The sequence below is a fragment of the Mauremys reevesii genome, linkage group 3, assembly GCF_016161935.1.
Source record: "Mauremys reevesii isolate NIE-2019 linkage group 3, ASM1616193v1, whole genome shotgun sequence".
In the NCBI taxonomy this organism is placed as follows: domain Eukaryota; kingdom Metazoa; phylum Chordata; order Testudines; family Geoemydidae; genus Mauremys; species Mauremys reevesii.
Window position 1 is genome coordinate 136,831,681 of NC_052625.1, and position 16,054 is coordinate 136,847,734.

Below are 16,054 nucleotides of genomic sequence, written 5' to 3' on the forward strand. Positions count from 1 at the left end.
CCATGTTGAAAACATTTTCCAATACCCTTCTAAGCAGAAGCTAAAATCATGGCACTGCTCGGCTCTGGAGAGATGGCATTCCACAGAACTGAGTTTAAAGCGATACATTATATGTGTGTTACCTAGTTACGCTTATATGGCAACTGATACAATGACATACTGGAGAGAGAGAGAAACATATTGTATTTCTTGGTAAAATGGGAATTAATTATACTTAAACACCCTTGAGGATATGGCTTCAGAAAACTGACACTCCCAATTTTCCCAAAGACTAAGGGTTAGGATTTTCAAAGAGGATTTTAAATGTGTGACATGGCTTTTAAAATATTCTCCAAAACACAAAGACCTAAATTTTCATGGCTTCAATTAAATGGGCCTGATTTTCAGAGGGTGATTTTCTGAAAATCAGGGTCCTTTAAGGTGCCTCAGATTGGGCACCCAAAAACACGGGAAAATGGGTAAAAACAAAAACAAAATACTTGACTGGAGGAAACCTGACAAAGTGGGATTTCTTACCTTAATATTCCTCATTTTCTCCCATTTAAGTTTCATAATTCAGCATTTCTGATGTCAACAGTTTATAGTAATAGTGATATAATGTAAAGTTTGCATGGAACAGATGTCCAGTTCAGTGACATACCTTGTAATGAAATAGAATTAAGAAGTTTAAATAAGGGAACATAAACTTTGAGTGGTTCTTTCAGATTACTTCTTCATAAGTTATAGTAATTGAATATGCTATGCCTTGTTTATATGTTAGAAACTTTTTCATTTGTTATGCTAATTACTATATGCAATTTACTGGCTTTTTTTTTTTTAACTAGCAGTCCTTGGGGCTGATTCTGTGCTCAGCTAAACCATTGTAAATCAGGAGTAACTCTACTTAAAACAGTTGATTTGCGCCAGTGTAAAACAGGAGGACAGTACATAAAGACTCCATAAGATACTTTTCTGTGATGTTACCTAGACCATATTGTAGGCTTGATTTTAGAGAAAGGACCAACAACATATAGTCTATTAAGTATCTTTTATAATAGTTGTAATTGGGTGTGATGTACCTGCAGTGTTCTATTTACTGTTTTATCACATAAGGTCTTTATCCAAACACTACAAGAAGTAAACTTTGAGCTGTAGATTTACATAATTCTAGAATCAATGTATGATTTGGGTTTTTTAATAGGAAATCCTAAATCCTCACTCATGCCCCATAATTTTCCTACCCACCTGGTACTGAAGACATTAAAAAGAAAAAATGTTTAAACAACATTAAGGAAAATTCATAACCATCAAACATATGTTAACCTTGAGATATGATTATACATACTGAATGACTGTTAATATACCAGTCTGACTCCCAGTAAAAGATTAAATGCGACTATCCTTGTAGTAAGATACTAACTTAAATGATGATGTTGAGACACCAAGAAAAAACGAATAGTGTCTGGAGCAAGAAAACTTCAGTATTAAGCACAATTGCTTCTGCTAAATCTGTTGTAGTTTGTTCACAATAATGGTTCGAGTGTGAGGGTGGGAAATTACCTAAGAATTCAGTGATACCCACAGTTTATCAAACTACCTCAGCAAACATTTCCAAAATGTAGGTCTACTTTACAGGCAAAACACATAGTGCAGCTGTACTTACTACAACATTGCTTTAGTCTGTGGCAGAGCAGCAGGAGAGAAATGAAAAAGTTTTTGCATAACTCCCTGTAGGGTTCCATTCCAGAGATGCAGGATGACATTTCAAACACTGTCTAAATTTCAGCAGCTGGGAAGCCTTCATTTGACCGGCTTTCACCAGATCGTCAATGTTGCTGCAGCATTGGCAAAATAACAGGATCCAAGGAGATGGAATAGTTTCGCTACCAATAAAAAGTTCAAAGATCTTTTTAAGCCAATGCAAAACTCAACTGTTCTTGAAAGACTACCCAGAAAGCAAATTACTGAACAAAATACTTGTCCAAAGTAGTTTCTGTTATTCTTCAGTACAAAATGTGCAGTTAAAAAGAGATGAAAAAAGCAATAAAATATTTACAATTACAGATAATTCATGGTGGCAATAACCACATTTTGAACTCTTAGCACCTACAAGCCCTAACTCTTTCTCCCTGGATAGCAATATTACTTTATCTGGTCTGATGATAAAACACACAGTTTAGCAATAAATGATAGATCACTCATACCACCCATAGTTCTGACCAGTCCTCTCCAGGAAAGTGAAATTATGGCCACATATCTTTACTTCATGAATCAACTGCAATTATATTATAATATTCCTAGAAACTAAATGTATATAATGAGAGGGAGGGGGTAAATGCTGTATCCTTACATAGGAGAATCAAAATGCCAAAAACATAATATGCCATGCAATGTGTGAACTCAACATAAGTTCTAAGAAAGGAGATATGATCAACTCAGGAGCAGAACAGGGCTTCATATATCCTAGCCTCTCCTGGTCTATAGTCTTGCTGATATATACTGCAGCAGGACTAGCAGCGATGTTTAATGTTTTTAAAATTTATATCAAATTATTTATCCTCTCTTTGGATGGGAGAGAGGGATTTCTTACAGGACTCAAAAATGAAATCAATATATAATGAATGGCTTATACTGAACTCCAACACAATAACATCCTCACAATAATTATAACATTTAACCATTCCTAACCCCTGAGCCCAATCTATCCACAAATGCCAAAGAAATAGAGGAGCTTTGCAAAATCTTTGTGTTTTCATTCACCATAGTATCCAAGCACTTCCCAGGTAACTTAGAACTGCATGGCCCAGTCACTAATGAACTTGACAGAGTCTCCAGCTCCTCTCCCTTCCTAATAATATGGGGTTGTTTGGGTTGACTTACATTATCTTGTGAGTTGAGGGGAAAAGGGAGGGTGCTTATTTGTTTGGTCTGATTATCTATCTGATTATGGTGAGAAGTATCCACTAAGTTAATGCATTTGGGCTCTGGCAGTGCAAGGGGAGGAAATTAGTCTGAGAGGCCAGGGACCCCAAGATGCCCTATCAGAAGCCTCCTCCTAATTTAACCAGCAGAGGCTTATATTCAAGCACATCCACTGGTCACAATAGTAGAGGTATCATCCAAAGAGATGTTAGGTACCATGTCATCTCTCAGATAGTAGGTACCAAACCATTTTAGGGATTCATAGATTACAATCAATCCCTTGAATGATACTTGGAAGACAACAGGTGGCTAGTGTAGATCACACAGCATCAGTGTTACGTGCTCCCAGTGTGCAACTCTTCTTAATTAGTACACATTTGCAGTCCTCACCAAGTGTTCTCAAAACAGACCACAATCAGAAAGAAATGGTTACATTCTTCTTGCAAGGCACTGATGGAAATAAAGCCCTCAGACACTGATGCAACCTAAGCATCTAGCAGTAGCCAAGGACCTAACAAGACTTCTCACCTGAAAACTGACATATGAAACAGCAATCACAATCTCAGAGTATTGATAAAAGTCTTGCTAGGTTTTTCCAGTTCTCCCCCCAGCCAATCCACATTAGTTCATTGTTGCCTGAACTGAACTTCAACCAAGTCCCAATTTCAACAGATACTGGACCATTCATTCCATTAGACCAGCAGGTTTGGCCATCATAAACACAAACGGTACCAGGGATAGCAAAAATATAATAGCTCATGGCAATTATGTTACATAAGTGCCCTGACTATGATTGCACAGTCCACTTTTCCTTTATCCATATTGTTTAATCCTAAATGTAATATACAGTAAAATAGAAAACCTCAGTGACTGAGATAACTGATGACTGTTTAGTGACTTACAAATATGTAGTTGGTATCCAAATTTCAGTTTAGAGTGGACAGATATCCATATCACAAAAACCACCACCACAATTAGCATGGACATACAAACTATCTGTTCGGCCTTGTATTTAGCTGTGACTCTGAGTACTTTTTCCAGACCTGAGGAAGAGTGCTGTGTAATTTGAAAGCTTGTCACTCACCAATAGAAGTTGGTGCAATAAAAGATATCTCCTCACCCACCTTGTCTTGCTAATATCCTGGAACCGACACAGCTACTACCACACTGGATACACACTTGTAGGAAGTTTCAGCAAAGAATGAATGGGCATAAAATTTGAGGTAACCGTCTCAGCCTGTAGAGATGTTTGCAGTGCTGCTGCCCAGTCTGTAGCTATTTTGTACGTAAATAGAGAATTTCAATAAGGCTGATCAAATATTTTCTGTCAAAACTTAAAAAAAAAAAAAAACAGAAAATTGAGTTGTCACAGTATGGGTTGAGAACCACGGCCATAATGCCATCTTCAGCAACTCAGAAAAGAAGGAATTTAGGTTAATAAATCGAACCTAATCCTCATCTCAATTACAGGAGCATAAATCTAGAATAACTCCACTGACATTGGTGGAGTTAGTTTGTATTTGAACTATTTCAACTGAGAGCAGAATTTGGCCCAGTATCTTTTCACTTGTGAAATATAATTGCTGAAGTAAACCTCATGGTAGAATCTCTGCTAGTTTGTTTTCTTTCCTCGTGGTGTATTTAAGATAATCATTTTACTCTATTTGAAGCCCACACAATGATGCAGAAAATCTCCATTTTGTTTCCAGATTATGTCTGAAAAAATAAAACATAACTCAACAATGCATTACCAGTATGCTCTTAGTACAGTGTGGTCTGATATGCAATGTCTGAGGCACATATCCAAACAAAGGAAGAGTACATATGGGTAGAACTGATATAAAAATAACCTCTCTTATTTGAAAATGGTACCGTGAAGGGGGCATACTTAGATATGGAATGAAATGATGGCTTTTCCTGAATTACAGATATCATCTTAAAGGCTATGTTGCAGGGCAGCTGTTCTTTTAAGGAGAGTTGGGCCCAGCCTCACCTGTGACCGATCAGCTGACATTAATCAAGTGATTATAAAAGTTAGCAAGTGGCTCAGTTAAAAGAAAAACTGCAGGAGGGAGGTTGGCTGCTATGGCAGGCCAGCCAGCCAGCCCTGGAGTAGGGGAAGAAATTCAAGAGGAAAGCTTTTGGGCCTCAGCAGAAGGTCAGGAGAAAGACCAGATTTATATCTGGAATTTATGTTGAACTGTTTTGTTGTTCAAAGTATAAACTGTGCCCTGAAGAAAAGCCTTGAAAACATGAATGTGATTAGTCCTTCCTGGGCTAGAGAGACAGGCCAACTACCTGTTATAGAACAATCTGGCTCCAAAGAACAAGGACATAGTCAATTTAAGACTCACTAGATCTGCCTACTCCCCTCACGTTGTGCTATCCTCTCCACATACAATGAATGTTTGTTAGAACTTCATACCTCCAAACAAATTTACCTTATTTTCAGCAAAATAGATGAGTCAGTAGCATGCAGAGGCTTAATCATGCCTTCCTACCAGACAAAGAAATGTGTCTGCATTCTGCTCAGAGTCTAGGGCAGAGTATCATTCTTCTGAGGTCCACCAGTAGCTGAAATGCGTCTACCACTTACATAAGGGCCCCTGTACAGAATGATGGGAATGTAACAAGAGATGAGCAAATCAATCAACAAGATTAGCCAAACAGCATGTGTCACAGTTACAGGTCTAGATGCTTCTGAGTGCACCTTCTCAGGAATCAGGCCTTGTGTTTTTACCAAATTCAGGGTGGAATTCTTTCATTTTCCCACTCTTAACGAGGCCTTTGCTCTACAGCACCCTGTGTCTCAACTGTTCCATACCCTGCAGGTCTCACTGAGTTCTGGCACCTATAGTTCTTCCCTTCAGGAGTCTGTGACCAGTTGGCCCAGCAGCCTTCTTAAAGAACAAAGTTTTGTTCACTTTAAAAGTGGAAAAAAGCGTGCAGAGAAAAAGGACCTTAAAACAAAACGTCTATGTGCATCAGGTGCCAGAATGGGGGGGGGGGGGAAGAGGGGAGGGGTGCCACTAGGACCCAGAGTGTAGAAAATTGTGTCTGCTGCTAGTGCATGTGTATTCTCTCTGCTCTAGATGCACAGAGATGGTGGAGTGCTGTTCTGGAGGAAGGCAGGCACAAGAGACATAACAGGCAGGCAGGAGAAAAGGTGAGAGGGAATAACAGAAAGTAGCAGAAGCTGCAAGGAGAGAGAGGAGGAGGAGCCTCTTATGTACCTCTCTAGCACTCCCAGGAGACTGGACTGATTAACACCAGCTTCTCAGGGAGCTTCCTGTTTCCTGCTGCTTCCCTGAACCCAGTTGAGGAGAACAGGCAGTCAACTGAAGTAGTAGGAGCCAGTTAGGCCCTTAAGACGCTGATATCTTCCCTCACTCAGGCCCTGCTACCAGCCTGGTTATTTGTCCCCTTCAACTGAGCATTGAGAGCCACTATAGCTGGCACAGAACAGCAGTCATGAGTGAAAGAAGAAAACGCCCCCCTGAGACAGCATTTAGAAAAAGAAAGAAAGCAAAGGAAGCTTTTCTATCTAAGCAGGAAGGAGCTTTGATACATAGACACAAATGTTCAAGGTGAGCCTTCCGGCCCCAGTGAGGATGTGAGTGGTGAGGAGATGCCTGATCTTCCAGTTAGTCAGAGTGCAGGTGACCTGGCAGCTACTGCAGCATCCATATCCCCATCTCAAATGGCTGTAGCCATGCACATTCCTGAAGAAAAGTGTAGATCAGAGAAGAGTGTGGTGGAGCCACAAGAAACAGCTGCTGTTGAGTTTAGTTCCTTAAGTCTAGATGATCCAGGACTGTGGACCCACTTGAGCAGTAGCCTGAGGGACTTCCTTATACTGCATGGGCCACAGCAAGTGAAAAACTTCATGTTCCCCAAAGACAATGAAAATAGAATTTTCTATCCAACACATTACTGGTGTGAAATCCCCAATGGTGACAAAGTGGAGAGGCCACAGCTTATGTACTCAGAAACCCAGAATGCTGCATACTGTTTTTGCTGCAAACTCTTCCAGTCTAATGTTCCAGCCACATTGGGTTCTACAGCAGGGGCGGGCAAACGTTTTGACCTGAGGGCCACATTGGGTTTCAGAAAGTGTATGGAGGGCCGGTTAGAGTAGGCTGTGCCTCCCCAAACAGCTAGTTAGTCGTGGCCTGGCCCCCACCCTTTATGCGACTCCCCCTGCTTCTCACCCCCTGACAGCCCCCCTGGGACTCCTGCCCCATCCAACATCCCCTGTCCCCTGATCGCCCTCCGGAACCTCTGCCCCTGACTGCCCCCTGCCACATCCAACCTCTGCCCCATCCAACCCCCACTCCTTCCTGACTGCCTCCTGGGACCTTTACCCCCATTCAACCCCCTGTTCCCTGCTCTCTGACCACCCCGATCCCTATCCACAACCCCGGCACCTGACCACTACCACCCTGAACTCCCCTGCCCCCTTACTGCACTGACTGGAGCACCAGTGGCTGGTGACGCTACAGCCGTGCCGCCCAGAGCAGCAGGATAGACACACCACCATGCAGCATAGAGTACTGGGGGAGAGGGAACAGCGGGGGGAGGGACCAGGGGCTAGCCTCCCGGGCCAGGAGCTCAGGGGCCGGGCAGGGTGGTCCCAGGGGCCGGATGTGGCCCACGGGCCATAGTTTGCCTACCTCTGTTCTACAGGAACAAATGACTGGAAAAATCTGGCTAGAGATCTGGCATGCCATGAGAAGGCAGCAAATCACCAGAGAGTAGTCCATAGGTGGAAAGAGCTTGAGATGAGACTAAGGTTAAAGGCCACCATCGATGATCAGCATCAAGAGAAGATTGCATCAGAGTCTCTTTACTGGCAAAATGTTCTGAAAAGGCTCATTGCCATTGTAAGAATGCTTGCCACCCAAAACCTAGCACTACGTGGCACTTCAGATCAGCTGTATGTGCCAAACAATGGAAACGTCCTTAAAACTGTGGAGCTGATGGCTGAGTTTGATGCTGTACTCCACGTGCATCTAAGAAAAGTCACTACCCAAGAAATGTACACACACCACTACCTTGGAAAAACAATTCAAAATGAGATCATACAGTTACTGGCAACAAAAGTCAAACAGAAGATTGTGGCAGATATGAAGTCAGCAAGATATTACTCTTTTATTCTGGACTGCACACCTGACATCAGCCATACGGAACAAATGACTTTAATGGTGCATTTTGTAACAGCAACGGAACCTAGTGAAAATGTCACTGCAACGGTGACTGTCAGAGAGCATTTTCTAGAATTTATTGACATTGATGATACTACAGGAGCTGGTATGACAAATGTGCTTCTGAAAAAGCTGGAAGATATGGGAATTGCGATAGCTGACATGAGAGGTCAGGGCTACGATAATGGTGCCAACATGAGAGGAAAGAACAGAGGAGTGCAAACATGGAGTTAAACCCTTGAGCTTTTTTTGTCCCATGCAGTTCTCATTCACTGAACTTGGTGGTCAGTGATGTAGCATCAGCTTCTAGTGAGTCTGCTGATTTTTTTTAATGTAATTCAAAGCATCTATGTATTTTTCTCTGCATTAACTCATCAATGGCAAATTTTGAAGCTACATCTGGGAACATCCTCTCTGACACTGAAACCACTGAGTGCCACACAATGGGAAAGTCGAGTAGAGGTGATAAAGCCTATTAAACACCAAATTGAGAAGATACATGATGCCATAGTTGCCATTATGGAGGATAATGCTATGACAGGAACTGTTTGTGGGAGAACAGTGGCAAAGGGAAACATACAGAGGGAAACATACATAACTTCAAATTTCTGTGTGGCTTAGTGTTGTGGCATGACATACTGTTTGAAATAAATGTTGTAAGCAAGAGACTGCGAGGTGTTGACCTTGATAGATCTGGAGAAATGGAACTGGACAAAGCAAAGTCATACCTACAGTCTTACCGGTCAGATGAGGGATTTCAAAACATTCTGAAAAGTGCACAGAAGTTGGCAGAGGAACTTCACACTGAAGCTATTTTCCCACCCATTCAAGAATACAAGAATCACTAAAGAAGATGACATTTTGATTACGAGGCATGGGATAATCCTGTAAGAGACCCCAAACAACAATTCAAAGTTGAATTCTTTAACCAGGTGCTAGATTGTGCAATACAGTCAGTTGAAGAATGTTTCATGCAGCTCAAGGAACACAGCAGTATATTTGGGATGTTGTATGATATTCCAAAACTCCTCACTATACCTGAAGAAGACCTACACCAGCAATGCAGGGCACTAGAGACAGTGTTGATAGCAAATGATGACATGTGTGATATTGATGTGAGTGATTTAGGTGATGAGCTGAAAGCCCTTTCAAGTTACATTTCAGCAGGATGCACTCCAAAGGCTGTTCTGGAATATATGTGCACAAATAAGATGATCACCCCCTTTCCAAATATTTTTGTTGCTCTGTTCATACTTCTAACACTTCCTGTAACAGTTGCCAGTGGAGAACACAACTTCTCCAAGCTGAAGTTAATAAAAACACATCTATGCTCCACAATGACACAGGAGAAGCTGGTCAGCCTTGCAACCATCTCAATTGAGCATGAGCTGTCCCAGAATGTGGACCTTCAGAAAGCAGTTCCAATTTTTGCAACCAAGAAGGCACGGAAAGTACCACTTTGATTATTCAAACAGATAAAAATGCCAATGTTTACTATGCAGACAAGAAAAGTTACATTTGCTGTTCAGGCATTTGAAAGTTAAGTGTTACTTAAAATTTTTGAACAAGGCATTTTAAGGTGTTAGTTCTCCTTTATTGGGGTAGATAGCAGAGCAGTACCATGAGAGGAGAACAGGAAGAAGGCAGAATTGAGGCCTTTCAAAGTTTTGGCCCAAGTGAGGGGGTATGGGGGCGTCATTTGAGCTCCCCACCTCAGGTGCCAAAATGTTGTGGGCCAGCCTCGTGCATGTCTATCTTACCTAAATGCCTTACCTCCCATGATGGAACATAGATAGACCTAACTTCTTCAGACAACCACCAGGATTGGGTGTGTCTCAGCCTGGTTCCTACAAACAACTCCCCCTTGTTTTGAGAGAATGCTCCGTTTTAAACGTGCCACCACTCTTTTAATCTCCTGTGTTCACAGACCTTTTCCCGTACTGGTGGTGTCTCTTAAAACTTTCAAGTGTTTCCTGAGGGATGGCTTGTCTTGAGCCATTGTTTCCCTCCCTGCTTGCTTTTCCTTCCCACCTCCTATTAAACTAAATAAGAGAGTAAATATCCCCATAACCAGATCAACACACACTACTCATAAATCACTATAAAGCAGCTCCACTTCTGTCATGGTATGGTTATTAGGATATTAAACAAGGCAGATATTACCAAATATCAATTTTAAATGATTCAGCTGCTAGTTCTTCAGGAGTGCACATCCCAGACTAGAGATCAAGGTTATAGGTAGAATTTAGAGAGAAATTTCCAAAACTGAAAGCATTCCAAGTAGCCAGCTGGTTGTATTTAAACATCACTATGGCAGTGACACTCAATAGGTGTCCCGTGGGCCAACTGTGACCCACCAAGGCTTCCCGTGTAGCCTGCCAGTCAGTGCTTAATTTGTAATGAAAAAGCTGCCAGGGTTCAGTCCTGGCACAAATTAAACATTGACTGAGCAGCCGGAGAGCAGTGGCTGCTAGTCCAGCACCCAGCTCTGAAGGCAGCACCACTGCCAGCAGCAGCAGCAGCTGCAGCAGTAGCAGCAGCACAGAACTAAGGGTGGCAATACCATACAGATAGTTCCCTCTGGCCTAGGAGTCTATTAATCTAAAGCTGCACTCACTTATGCTCTGTTTTAATAGAGAGCTTCTTTCTAGAACTTTTCCAGCCCCCCTACGGCTTTACTACCTGCTTGAGGTTTAAACACACAATTTACTAATTCTAACAAATCCCTGCATATACAATGGACAGAAGGGACCAATTGCATGTGCAGGTGCTGGTGCTTGAAAAAGTGCTGGTGCTGGTGGGAAAATGCTTATGCACACAAAGATACATTTTTGAAAATCTGACCCAGTATTTTTCATTATTGTGTGCTCTGGCACAGAGCAGAGAAGAAGCAGAGAGAATGAGTCATCAGACTCTCACTTTCTGCTCCTGCAGTACCATTAATGTGGGGACAGAAGGAGGTAGCACCAGTAAGGAAAAGACATACACAGACATCGAAGAGTACATATCAGATAATAGCCCTCTCAGTTTTATCAGTCACTGCACTGTATACAGTATAGGCAGTGTTGGAACTAGATGCTACCCATGCTTCAAAGAAGCAGCTGCTGCTTTCTTCACAGAGTACAAAGTGCTGGTAGCAATGTTGCTAATAACAGGGGTGTTTTTACAGGGTAGAGGGTGATAGTGATCTCCTCATATATCCAAAAAGACATCTGCTGCTGTCCAACTCCTGCTGTTGTAGTTCTAAGAGTGAGGAAATTGTGGCAAGACATGGCCCTTCCTTAGGACATGGTGTCTTGTTGTGAAAAACTAAATTATACACATTACTGTATCAGCTGAGGTGGTGGTCTAAAAAGCTCATATTGACTCAGAGCCTTGAGCTCATTAATATTTCTGCTGCATTCCTCCTGGGTATTGCTTGACTGCTGTGCCCTGTGTACGAGAGACATAAGGCCAAATTCTCTGCTAGTGAAAACTGACAACTCTATTGAGAATTTTTTTTCCCATTTTTAAAAAGTTAAATCTCTCTGAACCAAAAGTGACACACACACACACACGCCTAACAGTGTTGGCTTTCAACAAAGAAGGGCCCCATTCACCCTGACTGCCAGGAGAAAAGATGACTCGGGATTACATTGGATGTATTTATAGTGGTATGTCCTTATTGCTCCAAGCTAGTGTCTCAGCATGTCCACCAGCTAGATTTCTCAAATCCAATATCCCTCTTGTGAGTTTCTTCCATTCCCACCATGTATCCTGCCAACCCAGAGGTGCATTCCTTTGTCACTGCTGCTTCATAAAAGGTACATTAGTTGCTCACAATAACAGTGTGTGTACGAGGAACCTACGAACTATCTTGGTTCTACAAACTCTAGTGCTGATCCAGTACTCATTACTTTCCAATAGAAGTTTCCCCTGAGTAAAAATGAAAGGACTATGGCCTCTGTTTTATTGCTGCCATCGCACTCCTGGGGTAGTATTAATTTGCATTTTATTCCTTTTACTTCTCTTATAAGTTTTATCATATGTGGTGGGGTTTTACCTCCCAGAGGCAGGTATATTTCCAAATTCTGCATCTTTGCATGAGGGTGGACAATCGTTCTACAACCTTTGGAGAGGCAGGAATTGACCCAGGCATCACTCCAACACAAGGTAATCTTCCAACACCTTTATCAGCAGGGGCAGAAGAACTGCAATGCCATTTAAAGGAGAAGCTAATGAGAGTATAATGAAATAAATTTAAGATGCTTAAAAATAAAAGGTCCATCAATAAAAAAACATCCAAACCATCCCTGCCTTCTGAGACCCAGATTAGTGCATCTCCTTCCCTTTCGGAAGTGGCTGATGCTGTGCAGTTCAGTTAGGGTGACCAGGTGTCCAGTTTTCGACCAGAATACCTGGTTGAAAAGGGACTCTGGCAGCGCCGGTCAGCACCACTGACTGCGCCATTAAAGGTCCAGTCAGCGGTGCTGCAGTGTTAAGGCAGGCTAGTCCCTACCTGTCCTGAGCCACCATGCTGTGCCCCAGAAGCAGCCAGCAGGTCTGGGTCCCAGGGGGGCGGGGAATGGGGCTCCTCGCACTGCCCCCGCCCTAAGTTCCCGGCCAATGGGAGCAGGGTGGGGGTGCCTGTGGGCTAGAGCAGTGTGTGGAGCCTCCTGTTCCCCCCCACCCCTCCCTGATAGGCCCTGGAGCCAGACCTGCTGGCTGGTTCCAGGGCATGTGCAGCGTGGTGTCAGGACAGGCAGGCAGCCTGCCTTAGCCCCCCCCAACTGTGCCGTTGACCATGAGCCATGCAAGGTAAGCCGGCGCCCCAACCCTGAGACCCAACCCCCTGCCTCAGCTTTGAGCACCCCCCCAAAACAGAGCCCCTTCCTACACCCCAACCTGCTCATTCCTGGCCCACCCCAGAGCCCTCAACCACTCCTGCACCCCAAACCCATGCCTGAACCCACAGCCCTCTCCCACACTCCAAATCCCTCGGGCCCCAACCCCCAGCCTGGCGCCTGTTCCTGCACCTCAAACCCCTCATTCCCAGCCCCACCCCAGAGTCAGCAACCCCAGCCCAGAGCCCTCACCTCCTTACACACCCCAACCTTCTGCCTCAATCTGCAGCCCCCTCCTGCACTCCAAATCCCTCATCCCCAGCCCTACCCCTGAGCCCGCACCCCCAAACAGAGCCCTCACCCCATCCTGCACCCCAACTCCCTGCCCCAGTCCGGAGCCCCCTCCCACACCCTGAATCCCCTCATTTCTGGCCCCACCCCAGAGCCAGCATCCCCAGCCCGGAGCCCTCACCCCTTCCCACACCCTGACTCCCAGCCCAGTGAAAGTGAGTGAAGGTGCGGGAGAGCAAGCCACCGAGGGAGGAGGAATGTAGTGAGTGAGGGGCGGAGCCTCTGGTACAGGGCAGGGGTGGAGCCTCAGGGAAGGGACAGGGCTAGGATGTTTGGTTTTGTGTGACTAGAAAGTTGGCAACCCTAAGTGCAGTGTAATCGCCTAGTAGTCACACTCCCAGGCTGTTCTCCTGCGCCTGTCTCCCAGCGCAAGAGCTCAGGGTTTAGGCCCACAGTACGCCTGCAGAAGCATATGCTCCCCAGCATGCAGCTCCTTGTAGAGTGTCAATCCAATCTTCCATTGCATGGAACAGAGGTCTGATTTTCTGCCAGCTCTCTAGCCAACCAGGTTCTGGGGAGGTGGAGAGGCGAGCACCTCCTCCTCTGTTGTCCAGTCTCCTAATGAATCAGGTCTCTGGGAGCAGGGCAAGCGTTCAAAGCACTGGTGCTGCTCCATTCATACCAGAATATTTCTGGACCATCAAGTATGAATATCAACCAAAAGAGAAAAATCCACCATCCTTATTTTATATAAGAAGTGGCAAAACATTGTATGTTCACTATATACTAACACGTTAAAAACCTCTAAATGTTATCATCATTATATTGGTCAAACTCAGCCCAGTGAAAGAGAGCTAAAACATGTATATTTGGTGACTACTAACAGTATATCAAATTGCATGCATGCATAAAAAAATCCCTGCTCAAAACAGATAATGCGTCTTATTGAGAAGAGGGATGAAAGCAAGTTACAAATATTTAATTTACGGTATCCAGAATTACAGAAACATCCGCATAAATTCACTGGTACACACAGAGAACAGAGACTCAGAACCATTCTACTGGTACCAGTAAGAGCCTCTTGTGGTACAGTAACTGCTAACACTAAAATGACTTTTTCCACTGAGAGTCTTAAGGGAGCTGTTGCAATGAAGAAACAAAACAGCAGATGTTACCAAATATAAGTACCGGTAAGTATCAATTGAAAAATAACACACAAACGATAATACAAGCACTTAGACATTTAGGAGATACAAATAGGCACAAAAGTGTTTGCCGTTTTCAAGAAAATACGGTACCCAAAGGCACTAATTGACACCATGAACTAAATAATGTCACTAGCAGTGGGGGGAAAAAACAATGACTTTTTCAATTTCCAGAAGTGCAGAAGAACATCAAAATCCTTTTCACTCCCATGACACGATAGCAAAAAAGGATTTTAAAAAAATTGAATAGAAAGAAAGAGAGCAAGAACTCTAGACTGAGCCCATGCATTTCAAGGTTCATCTCAAAGCAAATGTTTACAGTACCGTAGTTATAAATTGGTGAAAATAGAGATGAACTAAGGGGAAAAAACAGATTGAACTCCAATTCTAGTGGAGGAGTATTGCAGCAATAACAACAATATAGTGATCATCATTAGAAGGCTGAAGTTCATGTCCCAACTGACATTCTTTGAAGACTACAAAGATAAACTATGACTGAAATTTTTAAATGAAAAAAAGTCAACCACAGGAGGACAACATACAGATCAGAAAAAAGGATATTACTAGAGAATGTCACTTTCTTGTCATAGGAAGCACATTTAAGTCTAGAAAAAGGGTACAATGTGTGGCATCCAAGATGAGTTTGCATCTCTGTTATAGGTGGGGGCGGGGAAATCCCCACAACTACCAATAATAACAAAAACCAAGCACTTGCGAGATAGCTCCTCAGCTGGTGTAAAGTTGATTCATCTTCACTGAAGTCAAGCTGAGGATCAGCCTCTGAATGTTTTCTTACTATAGAAAATGAAACCTTTGTCAAGGATATCAAACATAAGTAACATATTTCAAACAGTGCATGCTGGGGAAGGAGATGAACATCTAAAAGGAATGTGGGAGGAGCTAGCTTATTCTACAGACAAGGCATTACCACAAATTTCACATTATGAGCCAAAGTTCAGGGCTTTTCACATTTACATGGCTCATTCAAAGTGAAATTAATTCTACAGCAAAGGGTTTCCAGCAATGTCTCCATGGCCCCCTAATGATAGAACTGATGCATTTCTCAAGAAAGGAGAGAGAGTTATAGAGCAGCTTCCCACCTACTTGTGTACAGGGAGCATTTAAAGAGGATAGGATGGGATAGGATGAGGATGGGTATTAAAGGTGGGGAAGTAGCCACATGGATCTTCCTTTTATTCCTGCTTCCCAACAGGGTTGGGGCTCATCAGGGCTCCGGGGGCTACTCTGATTCTACTCTTTGGCCTGCTGGTAGTTGGGATGGAGGCAACACCCTGTGCAGCCTAGCATTTCAGTTGTGCGCTGGTTCAGATTTGGGCCTAAGGGCTGAAGTAGTTCAAAGGCCCTTCACACTGGGTTGCATTTCACTCTTATAGAGTATTATAGGCATATGTGTTAAATACATAGTCAGATAAAGTGTTGGAAGCAATTAGATGAACAATGCTCAAACTGGGGAATTGATGGTATAAAAAAAGTGATGTCTTTTTCTACGATTCCCTTTTCAGTTATCTTTTGTTTCTTTCCTCCCCTCCACCCCCCTAACCAGAGTGTGAGTATTATAAAGCCATGGTCACTTTCCAGATATGAGACATATTCCAAGGCAGGGAAATGA